The sequence below is a fragment of the Papio anubis genome, chromosome 9, assembly GCF_008728515.1.
Source record: "Papio anubis isolate 15944 chromosome 9, Panubis1.0, whole genome shotgun sequence".
NCBI lineage: Eukaryota > Metazoa > Chordata > Mammalia > Primates > Cercopithecidae > Papio > Papio anubis.
In genome coordinates, this window is record NC_044984.1 from 65486165 (window position 1) to 65503419 (window position 17255).

General features: G+C 37.5%; 1 protein-coding gene across 1 annotated transcript in view; it reads right to left on the reverse strand.

The window, feature by feature from the left end:
* Positions 1-13546, reverse strand: part of TSPAN8 (tetraspanin 8) — a 78787-nt gene extending 65241 nt beyond the window's left edge. The window contains exons 1-2 of the mRNA XM_017946002.3: positions 13141-13546; positions 10307-10349 (exon numbers count right to left, since the gene is read on the reverse strand). The gene's annotated coding sequence lies outside the window, so the exon portion shown is untranslated. The remainder of the gene's footprint in view (positions 1-10306; positions 10350-13140) is intronic.
* Positions 13547-17255: the final 3709 nt, after the last annotated feature.

Consider the following 17255-nt stretch of genomic DNA (forward strand, 5'->3'; position numbering starts at 1 on the left):
GAGACAGTTTTTAAATGTATCCCCTCCTTCTCCAGAACTCTTCTAGCACTTTTTCCCCATAACTCAATTTAAATACACTCTATAAAGTTGTCTATTTGTATTTTCTCTCTATTAGTGTGCAAAATCTAGGGCCTATATCACAATTTTGTGTTTCTTACATTAAGAAGTATGTCTAGCAAATATTGAGTGAATGAAAGAATATATAAATATTGTGATTTTTGTATTTTCCTAAGGAATTTCTAGGTAGAGAAAATGGTACAATTTTAATAAACAATCATCTTCTATCAATAAAACAACTGTTTCTCAACTCTCCAACTTTTCTTCATCACTACAAGAGTGAGAGATACTTTTTAGACCTTCCTGGTATTTTAGAACACAACCCAGTGCTTCCTTTTATTAAACCTGCTGCAACATTTTAACTGAATGTGAAAGTAGAGAAGGAAAATCAAAAACTGCATTCTGGCTTGTCAACATCCCTCATTTTACCTCTTTTATCTCCACTAAAATCCTTCCTCAACTTTCCTAACTGTTTGACATCCTTTGAGTGCTTTCATATAAGCATTGCTTGTCATGAAGTCACCTTGCACAACCCAGCCCTCCCAAGAGGAGGGCAGGTTTCAATTAAGCTAACAGACAGCAGGGTGATAACAGTGTCCACTGAGATCAGAATAACACAATGTTTTCAAGAATGAAGGGTTTACAACTTTTTCTAGAAACTAACAAGCAAGGCAGCTCGGCTTGCAAGGAAGACAAGATGGCTCCATCACAGAGACTGTGAAGTAAAGGGGCAAAACAAGGGTGAAAACTAGCTACCCAAAGAGAGATGCAAACCAAAGGCTTCTGGTAAAAGCATGGACTTTATCTTCACAAAGTTCTGGGTTTTAAAGTATTTGCTTTTTACCAGCTCAGAAAAATGTGTATTTTGTCTCTTCAACAAATACCTTTTAAATCCCTAATAAGACAATAGTCAACAGAGCAAAAGCCCCAGTAGATTTTGCAGTCTAGCAGGGCATAGGTGGAAAGCAAATAAGCAAGCAAATCAATTTATACTTACAAGTTAAGTGCCACGAAGGAAAAGCACAAGGTGTCAGGAAAGTTGTTTATAAGAACTTACCTAGATTGCCTGGTCTAGAAGGCCTCCTATTGGGAGGTAGTTTTACTTGATAAGAAAAATAAGGAGCCAGTCATGCAAAGAGGGTGGAGGGACAGGGAGGAGGAGGGAACAATTAATCAGGGAAAGCAAAAGTATTTTACCTCATCTGCAAAATGGGTGTTCTTATGAGAGGTTACATATAAAGGGTTTGGCACAGTTCTGATGCATTGTAAATGTTCAGCAACTGATGGTTCTTGTTATTGCTTTGGCTATTGACCTTACATACTTTCTAACCAATCTTTAAAAGCCTACAGATCACTGATCAATCTTTTAAATGCTGATAGACACTTAAATAATAAGCATCAGCAGCTACATCCTTAAAGAAGAGGGAGATAAGTAGAACATTATATACAACATAGAGAAAAATCTCATAAGAAACTCAGCATCCTCACTAATGTATATGCTGATAATTAGGAATTTTACATTTGTTCTCTGAAGCAAGTGAAAGTGTAATCGAAATGTAAGCAAGCAGAATGTTTAATTTAATGAAGGAAACCTGTTGTTTTTGAGTAGTTTTAACCATGTACACTTGCATACAATTAATGTGTTGATTACAAACGACTTGCCTTCTCATTAAAGCATGGCAAGTAAGACCTTACTCTGTAACACTTGACCTTTGCAAATTTGCATTTCTTGACAAAGTTTGCCATAAATAAATAATGCCACTAACTTAGACTGATTCTTTTCTTCAGTTAGTCCAAATTAGAGGTTTTTGTGTGTGTGGCCAGTCCTAAATTTACCTGCTTTCCTTTAGTAGCTTTTTATAATTTATACTTTGTCATTTTCCAGAAGGTAGTGGATCTAATTAAGGTGGACTTTTTATGGTTAAATGACCTTTGTAATAGTTATAATTTGATAAAGATTGAAAAGCTGTTCAAGATATAATTTTCTTTCCTTTATTATTCTGCCAAATCTTCCTTTTTATAATCCTTAAGACTATCCCTACACGTCTGATTCCATATGTGCAGAGCTCCATAAGGGCCCCATATGATTCTCTACATACTTAAAAAGATTTTTGTCTTTGTTGTCTGCCTCATGGGAGGAGACAAGTTGTTATAAAAGTTGTGCAAGTTTTAGCAAAAAAGACCTAGAAACCAGCCTCCCATTAGACAAAAAGCCCCAAACTTGGCCTTAAATGACTAATGTGTTTTATTAATTATGAATGACAATCTTGATGTCCCAAAGAAAAGATGGTTTCAGATCGCATCTAGAGTGTGTCTTTTACAGTTTATCATGTAAAATATTCTGAAATGTATAAGATCGTCATGAGATAAGAGTTGAGCAATGTTAAATGGTTAATTTTCAAAATAAGGATAATATCGTGGATTTCATATAGATGTCAAGTGAGTTTGTATCATAGATTTTATTTAACTCATTATTAATGAGGGAATTAGTAAGAGGTTACAAGCAATTCAAAGGAGAATTCAAAGAAAAACAATTTGTAGGTCAAGTTTATTGAAATGGAGGCAAAATTCTTGCTTCTTCCATAATAAGGAAAAAAGGCAATTGAATCTCTACTGGGCTGAATCTAGTTGAATGTCCAAAACAAGTATTATTCGTTTCTATCAATTATCTACAATTTACAGAATTGTAAAACAGCTCAAGGTCAATGAAAGCCCAGAGCCTCCATAAAATCAGAATCAGATAACCTAGAAGATTGTTCTAACCCATTCAGTTTTCCAGTGAAGCACAAAATGTTCCCTACAACATAAATAGTACATATGCTTTCCACTGTTGTTAACAAACTCATTCATCCACAAACATATACTGATATGTTCCTGTATGCAACACAGAAGGCTAGTCTCTGGGGACACAGAAGTGAATCATATATAATCACTATTCTCAAAAAGCCTAAAATACTAGAAGGAGAGACATATGCAAACAAATGAGGGTAAAAAGTGTCAGAGGAGTTATAATAAAGGTTTATACAGAACAGAGTAGTAAAAGGAATCATGAATAAGCTTCAGTACGGGCTTTTATGAGTGTAATTGTTCTAAATGCTTCTCATATGATTGTTTCCTTTAAACCTCATAACTCCACATGGTAAGCTCAATTACAAATCCATTTTACAAATAAGAAATCTGAGGCACAGGGGAATTAAAGAAATACATCCAACATCCCACATATCCTATGTGGTAGAGCCAGAATTTAGGCCTAAGTCTGATTCCAAAACTCATACTCCAATCTCTGTACTGTACTATCCTCCCATAAAAGATAGTATACTTCATTGCACCTTGGGTGAGGGTTGGGGGTGGAAAACTGGAGGAGAAATCTAAGATGAATTTTAAAAGATGACTGATGTGCATCTACAGGTAGGAGCAGGGGCTTTCCAGAAAGAGAGCCTCATGGGCCAATGTACCAAGACCTGCATTGCCCTGAAAGGTCACAGAGCACCTTTCAGGCCAAACTAAAAATGTTTATATCTATGATGAACGAAAAACTGACAAAGAATTTAAAGCTAGAGAGAACCATGATCCATTTTGCTTTTTAAAAAGAACTGTGGTTTGGTGGTTGTTGTTTTTCCCCCCAAGATGGTAGATGGGAGGCATTGTTAGTATGCCTCTCCTACTTGCAAAGACAAAATAGAGTGTAGAGATTCACACTGTGAGCTCTTTTTCCAAGAAGCAACACAGGAACTTAACAGGAAAACTGAAAGAAACCACAGATGCTTTGAAAGAAGCTTCCTACATAGAGCATCAACATTCTTGCAGATGAAAAGGGGTCTTTCCGATCTGAATACCCAGAGCAGTGGGTCAGGAGTACGAATGGGAGGTGGATGACTATCTAGCTGGCCTGGCAGGAGAGCTAAGGTGGCTCCTTCCCTTCCCCATGATAGCTCCCCAGCTACCTCTGTTAAGGCTGTGACTCTGCCAACCATTGGGTATTGCATTTACCCATGTGCTTTAGCCACAACTGGCCTTACCCATGGACATCTCCCCTACTGGCCTGAAGCCTGAACTGTTCAACCAAATAAGTAAAATACTAAGGGAAAAATAATTAATAAATAAATAAATGTATACCACTGTGGAAGAAGATAAACATATCAAGAGACCTCTGCAATTCCAACTGCACGTGAGACAGTGAACCTGCTCACATGCCTACCACATTGCTACTGTCACCAGCATCTGAGAAAGACATCATACAAAGTTTTCTATAACAAGGAACTCATACAGAGTCTTTACAACTCTGCAAGCACCAACAGTCAAATTAGGCCACCATAAACTACAAACATTAAGGTCACATCCTCAAAGGGAAAAAAATAGTGAAAAAACTACAGTCAAATCAAAAATAAAATCAGGAATACTAGAAATAGTCTACCCAAGTGAGAAGGAGTCAGAAAAATAACTCTGGTAGGAGACGGATTATCCAGACAGAAAGTCAACAAAGAAACACTAGAATTAAATTAAACTAAACTCTAGCAAACAGACCTAATCAATAGTTACAGAACATTCTACCCTAGATCTGCGGCACATACTTTCATCTCATCAGCATATGGAACATTCTCCAAGATAGAGCATACATTCCAGGACACAAAACAAGTCTCAATACATTTTTAAAAACCAAAGTCACATCAAGTATCTTCTAAGACCCAGTGGAATAAAACTAGAAATCAACACCAAAAGGAGCCCTCAAAACTATACAAATACATAGAAATTAAACAACCTGCTCCCAAATGATTTTAGGGTTAACAATGAAATCAAGATGAAAATTGGAAAATTCTTCTAAATGAATGATGATATGACACAAGCCATCAAACCTCTGGGATACAGCAAAAGCAGTGCTAAGAGGAAAGTTTATAGTGCTAAGCACCTACATCAAAAAGTTCAAAAGGGCCGCACACCATGGCTCACATCTGTAATCCCAGCACTTTGGGAGGCTGAGGCGGGTGGATCATGAGGTCACGAGTTCAAGAACAGCCTGGCCAAGATGGTGAAACCCTGTCTCTACTAAAAATACAAAAATTAGCCAGGCACAGTGGCAGGCGTCTATAATCCCAGTTACTCAGGAGGCTGAGGCAGGAGAATCACTTGAACCCAGGGAGCGGAGGTCGCAGTGAGCCAAGATCGCGCCACTGCGCTCCAGTCTAGGTGACAGAGTGAGACTCTGTCTCAAAAACAAACTAAAAAAGGTTCAAAAGATCACAGATTCACAATCTAATGTCATGCCTCAAGGAACTAGACAAGAACAAACCGAACTCAAAGCTAGCAGAAGAAAAGAAATAACAAAGATCAGAGCAGAACAAAATTAAATTTGAAACAAAAAGTACAAAAGATCAATGAAACAAAAAGTTGGTTCTTTTAAAAAAATAAACTAAATTGATAGACAGATTAACAAAGAAAAGATTCAAATAAGTTCAACTAGAAATGAAAATGGAGGCATTACAACCAACACCACAATACAAATATTATTGAAGTCTACTATGAACATTTCTATGTATACAAACTAGAAAATCTAGAAGGAATGGATAAATTCTTGGAAATACAACTTTTCTTGATTGAAGCAGGAAGATACGGAAATCCTAAACAGACCAAAAACGAGTAGTGAGATTGAATCAGTAATAATAATAATTTTTTAAAAAGTTGCCAACAACAACCAAAAAACCCAGGGTCAGATGGATTCACAGCTGAATTCCACCAGATATGGAAACGAGACTTAGTACCAATCCTACTGAAACTAGTCCAAAAGAGTGAGAAAAAGGGAATCCTCCCTAACTATGTCTATCAAGTCAGTGTCACTCTGATACCAAAACCAGGAAAGGACATAACAAAAAAAAAGAAAGCTATAGACCAATTTCCCTGATGAACATCAGTACAAAAATTCTCAACACAATACTAGTAGATCGAATCCAACATCACATCAAAAAGATAATACACCATAATCAAGCTGGTTTCATCCCAGGGATGCAGGGATGTTTTAACATACACAAGTCAATACATGCAATATATCACAAAAACAGAATTAAGACCAAACCATATGACCATCTTACTAGATGCAGAAAAAGCATTTGATAAAAGCCACCATCCATTCATGATCTTAAAAAAAAAAAAAAAAAAAAAAACCCTCAACAAACTGGGCATAGAAAGAACATACCTCAAAATAATAAAAACTCTATATGACAAGCATAAAGTCAACATCATACTGAATGGGAAAAAGTTGAAAGCATTCCCCCTAAGACCTAAAACAAGACAAGGATGGCTACATTCACTTCTATTCAACAGAACACTGGAAGTCCCAGCCAGAGCAATCAGACAAGAGAAAGAAATTAAAGACATTCAAATTGGAAAAAAGGGAGTCAAACTATCTCTGTTGCCTGATGATATTCTCATATATCTAGAAAATCCTAAAGACTTGTCCAAAAGACTTCTAGATTTGATAAATGAATTCAGTAAAGTCTCAGGTTACAAAATCAATGTACATAAACAGGTAGCACTTCTATACACCAAAAATGACCGAGCTGAGAATCAAATCAAGAACTCAATCCCTTTTTCAATGGCTGCAAAACATAAAATAAAATACCTAGGAATATACTGAACCAAGGAGGTGAAAGATCTCTACAAAGAGAACTATAAAACACTGCTGAAAGAAATCATAGATGACACAAATACTTTCATCTCATCAGCATATGGAACATTCTCCAAGATAGATCATACACTCTAAGACACAAAACAAGTCTCAATAAATTTTTAAAAATCAAAGTCTCAATAAAATTTTAAAAATCAAAGCATGGGAAATAGATCCCATGCTCATGGATCAGAAGACTCAATATCATGCAAATGGATGTACTATTCAAAAGCAATCTACAAATTCAAAGCATTTCCTATCAAAATACCAATGTCATTTTTTTCACAGAAATGGAAGAAACAATCATAAAATGCATATGTAATCAAAAAAGAGCTCAAATAGCCAAAATGATCCCAAGCCGAAAACAACAACAACAACAACAACAAAAAAAGCAAATTTAGAGGCATCACATTACCTGACTTCAAATTATACTACAAGGCTATAGTTACCAAGACATCGTGGTACTGGTATAAAAGTGGATACATAGACCAATGGAACAGAATAGAGAACCCAGAAATAAAGCCAAATACTACAACCAACTGATCTTCAATAAAGCATACAAAAACACAAATTGGGGAAAGCACATCCTATTCAATAAATGGTTCTGGGAAAACTGAATAGCCATATATATGAAAATGACACTAGACTCCAATCTCTCACTACATATAAAAATCAACTCAAAGTGTATCAAAGACTTAAATCTATGACCAGAAAGCATAAAAATTCTAGAAGAAAACCTAGAGAAAAACTCTTCTGGACATTGGCCAGAAAGGAATTTATGACTAAGGCCCCAAAAGCAAATGCAACAAAAACAAAAATAAAGAAATGGGACCCATTTAAATTAAAAAGCCTCTTTGCATGGCAAAACAGATAATCACCAGAGTAAACAATTAACCCAGCACGTGGGAGAAAAGGTTTGCAAACTACGCATCTGACAAAAGACTAATATCCAGAATCTACAAGGAACTCAAACAAATCAGCGAGAAAAAAATAATCCCACCAAAAAATGGGCAAATGACGTACATAGATTTCTCAAAAGAAGACATAAAATAGGCCAACAAATATATGAAAAAATGCTCAACACCACTTGTCATCAGGGAATTGCAAATTAAAACCACAATGCAATACCACCTTACCTCAGCCAAAATGGCCATTATTAAAAACAAACAAACAAACAAAAAAAACAAAAAAACAAAAAAAAATAGATCTTGGTGTGGATGTGGTGAAAAGGGAACACTTATACACTGCTGGTGAGAATGTAAATTAGTACAACCTCTATAGAAAACAGTACGGAGATTTCTTAAATAACTAAAAATAAATCTACTATTCAATGCAGCAATCCCTCTACTGGGTAATTACCCAAAGGGAAAAAAAGTCATTATATCAAAAAGACACCTGAATGGGTATATTTATCACAACACAATTCACAATTGCAAAAATATGGAACCAACTTAAGTGCCCATCTACTGATGAGTAGATTAAGAAAATGTGGTATATATGCACCATGGAATACTACTCAGCCACAAAAAGAATAAAATAATGTCTTTCACAGCAACCTGAATGGAGCTGGATGCCATTATTCTAAGTGAAGGAACTCAGAAAGGGAAAATTAAATATTGTATATTATTGCTTATAACTGAGAGCTAAGCTATGGGTACGCAAAGGCATACAGAGTGGTATAATGAACTTTGGAGACTTAGGATGGAAGAAGAGTGAGGAATAAATATATACCCGTTGGATACAATGTACACTACTCAGGTGATAGATGCAATAAACTCTCAGACTTTATCACTATACAATTAATCTATGTAATCAAAAACCACTTCTACCTTAAAAGCTATTTAAATAAATAAACTGAACTGTGGTCTTTATTCTTATAATGGCAATATGAATGATGGATTACGGACTACAGAGAGAACTGTAAAACACTGCTGAAAGAAATCATAGATGACACAAACAAATGGAAATACATCCCATGCTCATAGATTAGAAGAATCAGTATCAGTATCATGCAAATGATGATACTATCTAAAGCGATCTACAGATTCAGTGCATTAAGAATTACATTGGGATAATCATTAAGAAACTATGGCAATAGGGCAGGTACGAGATAATAATGACTTAAACCAAGGCAGCAATACTGGAGAGGTAGAGGAGCAATACACACACACACACACACACACACACACACACATTCACACACACAGAACATGAAGGAAGTATAGTTTATAGAACTCAGATATAGGGCTATCACAGACCACTTATTTTAAGATGACATATAATAAGCTTTCTATTTTAAGTTATAGGAGATGCAATGCCATTCACCGACGTTGAAAAAAAAAAAGTAAGAAGAAAAAGATTTGGCGGAAATATGAGCTTGATTATGAACACGTTGAGCTTGAAGTGAAAACATCCAGAAGACAGTTGGATACTAAGCAGAGGAGCCCAAGCAAAAAGTCTAAACACTGATGAAGATTCATGAATCTTGAATAAAAAGGTGGTAGATGAAGCCATAAAAGGAAGTCAAATTACCCTAGGCAGGCAGGAAAGTCAGAAGAGAAAAGAGAGAACATTGAGGTACATCAACAATAAAAGTACAGATACACCCAGAAAGACCTGTGACGAGACCAGGAGGGAAGAAAAGTAGGGGATTCAAAAGCAAGTGAGTTATGAATCGTAGGGAGGAAAATGGTGTTCAAGGAAGATGGAAAGTATCAAGTTTCAAATACCACAGATAAGACAAGTCCTGCGGAGGCCTGAGTCATCAGCTCCCTTGCCAGAGTGGTTTCAGCAGTATGGAAGTGCAGTTGGAAAAGTTACCTGAAAAGTGAGTGGGGATAGCTGCGTAAAAGTAGCAGAATGAAACAATTCATTTACCCATCCTCTCTTCTATACCCACCCACCTAACAGTAAAGGAATTTTTAAAACCATTACCCTGTGATACACAAAGCAAACAGGAGAGGAAAACAATTTTTGGAAGCTGAAAAACTGATAGATGGGTGGTAGATGATTTAACAAAGTGAAGAAAGTTGTATTCTCAACCAACAACGAGGAAAGCTAAGCAACCAATTTGCACCCCAGATCTCCCACCCAACTGTTCTGGAAATAGTGGCACAAGATGTTGATGCCACCGGGATTTTGATGGAAGACAGGATTAAAAACAGAAGGATTATTTGAAAGTTTATTTAAAAAGCACTCAGACATCAAATGGCCTCTCTTCACCAGTAGACAGGCTTCCATTTTATGGAAAACTGGAGGTTTATAGTCGGCAGAAAATGAAAAAAAAACATATATTACGCGAGAAGACACAGTCCTTGGTTGTGTACCATACTGAATTCAGTTAGTTTTAAAGGAAATTTTCATATTCATTGTTGAAACCTTCAACCCTCTTCCCATCTCTGTCCCAGAAAGCTGGTATCCAGAATTACATCTTCCAGGCGGGAGGCTAAAAGAGTCTTCACCAGTGATTCTGATCAGCCTAAGGAAAAAAGACCTAAAAATACTGATATCTGGGATTCTCCAAAGAAACAGTTGAAACAGCCAAAACCTGACCACAAAAATCAAGCCCACAGTTCACAAGCCAGAACTCACCTTACTCTTACAGAGCTTTCCATCAGCTTTACAGTGCTACAACCTGAAACATAAGCAGATAGTCACAGATCACCAGACAATTAGAGAAAACATGAAAGGCAGAAAACAAAACAAGCAGCAAATAATCATCCATGCAGGGAGGTGAAAACTACAAAAAACTACCATTAATATAGTCAGAGATAAAGTTAATTACATCTGAAATAGAAGCAGAATATTATAAGTAAATAAAGGGAATAATCAAGAATAACAAAGAGCCCTTGGAAAAATAAAAATATATTTGCAGTAATAAAAATCTCAGAAAAGGGGTTTGAAGATACAGAGGACCTCTCCTATAAAGTAGAGTAAAAGACAGAGATAAAAAAATAGAGAAAAGAGGATGAGTGTGGTGGCTCATGCCTGTAATTCCTGCACTTTAGGACACCAAAGTGGGAGTATCACTCAAGCCTAAGAGTTCAAGACCAGCCTGAGCAACATAGTAAGACCCTGTTTCTACAACATTAAAAAAAAAAAAAATTATCCAGGCATGGTGATGCATGCCTATAGCCCCAGCTACTTCTAATCAGGAGGCTGAGGAAGGAGGATTGCTTGAGCCCAGGAGGTGAGTGAGATCACAGAATGAAACCCTGTTTCACACACACACACACACATATACACACACACACACACACAAAAGAGCGAGAAGGAGAAAGAAAAAAGAAAATTAAAGAATAAATAGACAAAATGGAGAAAAGGAAAGCATTAAAGAACAAATCCAAAAACAATTCCTACATTGAAAGCATACACTGATTGCCCAGAACAACAGATAAAAATATACCCACATCAAGGCAGATCCTGAGAAGTTTCAGAACACTTGGATGAATATTTAAAACATAAGTAAAGTCACATATAAAAGATTGGGAATTAGAGTGGCTTTAGATTTTATTCCAGCTTTATTGAAGTGTACTTAACAAACAAAAATTGTATGTATTTAAGATGTACAACATGATGTTTTGATATACGTATACATTGTTAAATGCTTACCACAATCAAGCAAATTAACACATCTCCCTTTTCACATAGTTATAATTTTTATGTGTGGTAACAATACTTAAGATCAATTTTCTTAGCAAATTTCAAGTATGCAATATAGTATTATTAACTATAGTCATCACGCTATACAGTAGATATTCAGAATTTATTTATCCTGCATAACTAAATCTTTGTACCCTTTGACATCTCCCTATTTCACCTGCTCACCCACCTGTCCCTGGAAATCACAATTCTACTCTGCTTTTATGGGTTCAACTTTTTAAGATTCCACATATAAGTAAGATCCTGCAGTGTCTTTCTGTGTCTGGCTTATTTCACTTAGCATTATATCCTTCAGGTTTATTCATGCCATCTCAAATGACAGAATTTCCTTTTTTAAAGGCTGAATGATATTCCACTAAATAAAGCTCCATAGATATAATCTCACATTTTCTTTATTCATTCATCCAGCAACAGACACTTACATTGTTTCCATATCTTGATTATTGTGACTAATGCAGCAATGAACATGGAAGTTCAGAAAACTCTTTGACATATTGATTTCCTTTGCTCTGGATATATACCCAGAAGTGGGATTGCTGGATCATATGATAGTTCTATTTTCAAATTTTGAGGAACTTCCATACTATTTTTCATACTGGCTATACTAATCATTCCCACCAATGTATAAAAGTGTCCTCTTTTCTCCACACCTTCACCCAAACTGATTTTTGTCCTTTTGATAACGGCCATTCTAACACTCATTGTGGTTTCGATATGTCTTCCTGATGATTCATTACATCAAGCACTTTTTCATATACCTATTGACCATCTGCATGTCTTCTTTGGAGAAATATCTTTTCAGATTCTTTCCCCGTTTTTAATTTTTTTTTTTTTTTTTTTTTTTTTTGAGACAAGGCCTCACTCTGTTTCCCAGGCTGGAGTGCAATGGTGTGATCATAGCTTACTGCAGCCTCAAACTCCTGGGCTCAAGGGATCCTCCTGCCTCAGCCTCCCACGTAGCTGGGATTACAAGTACGCGCCATTACACCACACCCGACTAATATATATATATTTTTTATAGACAAGATCTTGTTATGTTGCCCAAGCTGGTCTTGAACTCCTGGACCCAAGTTGATCCTCCCACCTTGGCCTCCCAAAGTGCTGGGATTACAGGCCTGAGCTGCTATGGCCAGCCTACTTTTTAATTAGATTACGTATTTTTTGCTCTTGAGTTATTTGAGTTCCTCATGTACTTTGGATATTAATCCTTCATTAGGTGTACAGTTTGGAAATATTTTCTCCCATTCCATAGGTTGATTTTGTCCTTTTCTGTGCAAAAACGTTTCAGTCTGATGCAGTTTTGTTTGTCTGTTTTTGCTTTTTTTGCCTATGCTTTTGCTGTCACATACAAAGCATCATTGCTCAGAACAATGACAAGAAGCTTTATCCTTATGTTTTATTCTTAGTGTTTTACAGTTTCAGGTCCTACATGTAACTATTGAATCCATTTTGATGTATTCAGGAGAAAGAAGATGGCAAATAGGCGGCAGGACTAACTTGCAGCTCCTGCTCAGACAGAGCAGTGTGTGAGGACTTGCATCATGAACTTGCTACAGAACTACTGCAGAAATATATCAGGGAAGCCAAGAGAACCCACAGGCCCTCTGAAGGAAGTGGATTGCTCCTGCAGGACCTGGGAGACAGCCCAAATTCTGTGAGTGCCCAAGCTGTGACAGTGAGAAAGGAGGATCATCCGCACCCAAAAATACACCCTAACCGGGGAACCTGAAGGTATAGATCACGGGAGAAGGATGTGACCTTACCTGGAGCTGAATCAATTTAGAGAGCCAAGTGAAACACAGGGGCAGAGGAAGCAGTGGGAAAAGCCCTATGGGCTCTCCAGATCCCCAGGGAAGCCATTTCTGATTTGTCTCATGGGAGTACTTGGGGAGGGCTGCCACAGGAACTGGGAAAAGATCACAGGGAGAAGGAAACCTTCAGCTGAACTTTGTATCAATTCCAACCGAATACGAAGTCTCCTGGTCAAAACTTGAGGGAGGGCATGAATCGATGTACAGACTCAACAGGCCAGAAGGCACAGAAGTCCTGCTTGCTTTCTCAGCTGGTAGTCGGGTAGCCTGGGGCAAGTTCTCAGCCCTCCTCACCTACTGCCTGGAAACAAACTTGGTGCTGTTGTGGGGGGCACAGTGGGACTGAAACCAGCCTTTTAGGCTGTGTGGGAGCTGAGTGAGGCCTGTAACTGCCTGCTTTCCCTGACTTCCCTGACAACCTGTATGACACAACAGAGGCAGCCATAATCCTCCTGGAAACAACTTCATTGACCTGGGAACCACACCCCCATCCCCCACAGCAGCCACAGCAAGCCCCCCCCCCCCCCCCAAGGAGAATCTGAGCTCAGACACACTAGCACTGCCCCCACCTGATGATCCTTCCCCATCCACCTGAGGGCAAAGGGCATATTCTCTTGGGAGTTGTAGGGCCCCACCCACTGCCTGATCCGCCCTATACTACCATAGCTGATGCTCTCTTAAAAGCCCCACCTCCTGGCAGGAGGACAACCAGCACAAAAATAGTGCATTAAACAACAAAAACTAAGGACTGCACAGAGTCTACTTCACTCCCCTGCCACTTCCACTGGAACAGATGCTGATATCCATGGCTGAGAGACCTGAAGATGGTTCACATTATAGGACTCTGTGCAGACAGCCACCAGTACCAGCCCAGAACCTGGTAGCCCTGCTGTGTGGCCAGATTCAGAAGAGAAATAACAATCACTACAGTATAGCTCTCAGGAAGCCACATCCCTAGGAACACGGGAAGAATACTACATCAGGGGAACACAAATGAGACAAAAGAATCTGAATAGCAGCCTTGAGCCCCAGATCCCCTCTGACATAGCCTACCCAAATGAGAAGGAACCAGAAAAACAATTCTGGTAATATGATAAAACAAGGTTCTTTAACACCCCCAAAAAATCACACTGGCTCATCCTCAATGGATCTAAACTAAGAAGAAATCCCTGATTTACCTGAAAAAGAATTCAGAAGGTCAATTATTAAGCGAATCAAAGAGGCATCAGAGAAAGGTGAAGTCCAATTTAAGGAAATAAAAAAAAGATACAAGATATGAGAGGAGAAATCTTCAGTGAAATAGATAGCACAAATTAAAAAAAAAAAAAAGATAATAACTTCAGGAAATAAGGAACACACTTAGAGAAATGCAAAATGTACTAGAAAGTCTCAGCAATAGAATTGAACAAGAGGAAAGAACTTCAGAGCTCGAAGACAAGGCTTTTGAATTGACCTAATCCAACAAAGACAAAGAAAAAAAAAAAAAAAAAAAAAAAAAAAAAAGCCTCCAAGAAGTTTGGGATTATGTTAAATGATCAAACCTAAGAATAATTGGTGTTCCTGAGGAAGAAGAGAAATCTAAAAGCTTGGAAAACATATTTGGGGGAGTAATCAAGGAAAACTTCCCTGGCCTTGCTAGCAACCTAGACATCCAAATACAAGAAGCTCAAAGAACACCCAGGAAATTCATCACAAAAAGACCATCACCTAGGCACCCTGTCTTCAGGTTATCTAAAGTCAAGATGAAGGAAAGGATCTTAAGAGCTGTGAGGCAAAAGTACCAGGTAACCTAAAAGGAAAACTTATCAGATTAACAGCAGATTTCTCAGCAGAAAACCTACAATCAAGAAGGGATTGGGGGTCTATCTTCAGCCTCTTTAAACAAAACAATTATCAGTCAAGAATTTTGTATCCAGTGAAATAAGCTCCATAAATGAAGGAAAGATATAGTCTTTCTTTCCTTTAAACAAATGCTGAGAGAATTTGCCACTACCAACCTAGCACGATATGAACTGCTAAAAGGAGTTCTAAATCTTGAAACAAATCCTGGAAACACATCAAAACAAAACCTCTTTAAAGAATAAATCTCACAGAACCTATAAAACAAAAATGTAATTAAAAAAAGTTTTACAGGCAAAAAATCATATGCATGAATGGAATAGTACTTCACATCTCAATAGTAATGTGGAATGTAAATGGTGTTAATGCTCCACTTTTAAAAGATACAGAATTGCAGAATGGGTAAGAATTCACCAACCAAGTTATCTGCTGCCTTCAAGAGGCTCACCTAACATAAGGACTCACATAAACTGAAGGTAAAGGGGTGGAAAAGGAGATTCCACACAAATGGACACCAGAAGCAAGCAGAAGTAGCTATTCTTATATCAGACAAAACAAAGTTTAAAGCAATAGCAGTGCAAACAAAGAGGGACATGATATAATGATAAAAGGCCTTGTCAAACAGCAAAATATCACAATCCTAAATATATATGCACCTAACACTGGAGCTTCAAAATTTATAAAACAATTACTATTAGACCTAAGAAATGAGATAAACAGCAACACAATAATAGTGGGGTACTTCAATACTCCACTGACAGCACTAGACAGGTCATCAAGACAGAAAGTCAACAACAACAACAACAACAACAACAAACCATGAATTTAAACTATACCCTAAAACAAGTGGACTTAACAGATATTTACAAAATATTAACCCAACAACTGCAGAATATGCATTCTATTCATCAGCACATGGAACCTTCTCCAAGATAGACCGTATGATAGGCCACAAAACAAGTGTCAATAAATTTAGGAAAATTGAAATTATATCAAGTGCTTGCTCAGACCACAGTGGAATAAAATTGGAAATCAACTCCAAAATTAACCTTCAAAACCACGAAAACAAATGAAAATTAAATAACCTCCTCCTGAATGATCACTGGGTCAACAATGAAATCAAGATGGAAATTTAAAAATCCTTTGAACTGAGCAATAACACAACCTATCAAAACCTCTGGGATATGGCAAAGGTGGTGATAACAGGAAAGTTCATAGCCTGAAATGCCTTTACCAAACAGTCTGAAAGAGCACAAATGGACAATCTAAGGTCACAACTCAAGGAACTAGAAAAACAAGAATGAAACAAACTCAAACCCAGCAGAAGAAATGAAATAACCAAGATCAGAGTATAACTACATGAAATTGAAACAAAAAAGATACAAAAGATAAACGAAACAAAAAGCTGGTTCCCAGTACAGATAGATGTGGCTCCTCCCAGGTTCCTTGGTAAATGGGGCTGAATTTAGTACCATGGCCATATGTAGCTGGAGCTAGTCCATAATAAGTCAGTGTCACTTTTGGTCTGTAGCAAGGACCATGTTCAGGAAGCCTGCCACTGTAGTCCAGGCCTGCCTTCTCAAAGTGGCTCTCCTTGGTCTTGGGCTTAACTTGGGTTTTGCAACCTCCCACCTGAATTTCAAAGTTTTCACAATGGCATATTTGTCCATGAATGGCTTCCAGGTAAGTGGGTGGGAGAACATGAGCTGGGGACCTCCTATTTTGCCATGTTGCTGACCTGAATTTCCTAACAACACTGTAACAATGACATTCAAAATTCTATGGGAAAGTGCCCTCTAACTCAGAATTCAATATACAACCACACGACAATTTATTGTGATGATAGATTGTACATGGTGATATAGACTGCACATGACAATGATAGACATACAAGGAGTCAAAATATTTACACACATACACTTTCTTTGCAGCCTTTCACCAGAAATTACTGAAAGGGATATTCTGCCAAATGAGGGTGTAGTAACAGGAAGCAAATTATAACTCACTTGCTTTTGAGTCCCCTACTTCTCTTCCTTCCTGGTCTCGTCACAGGTCTTTCTTGGTCTATACTTTATGCTTTTACTGTTGACATCCTTCCTGAATACTTTACAGTTTGAATATGAGTGTGGGTGTGAGTTCACATGCCAGGAACTATTTATATATTATCTTATCATATCTGACAACACCATTATGAGTTATACTTTATTATCCCCGTTTTATGGAAAAGG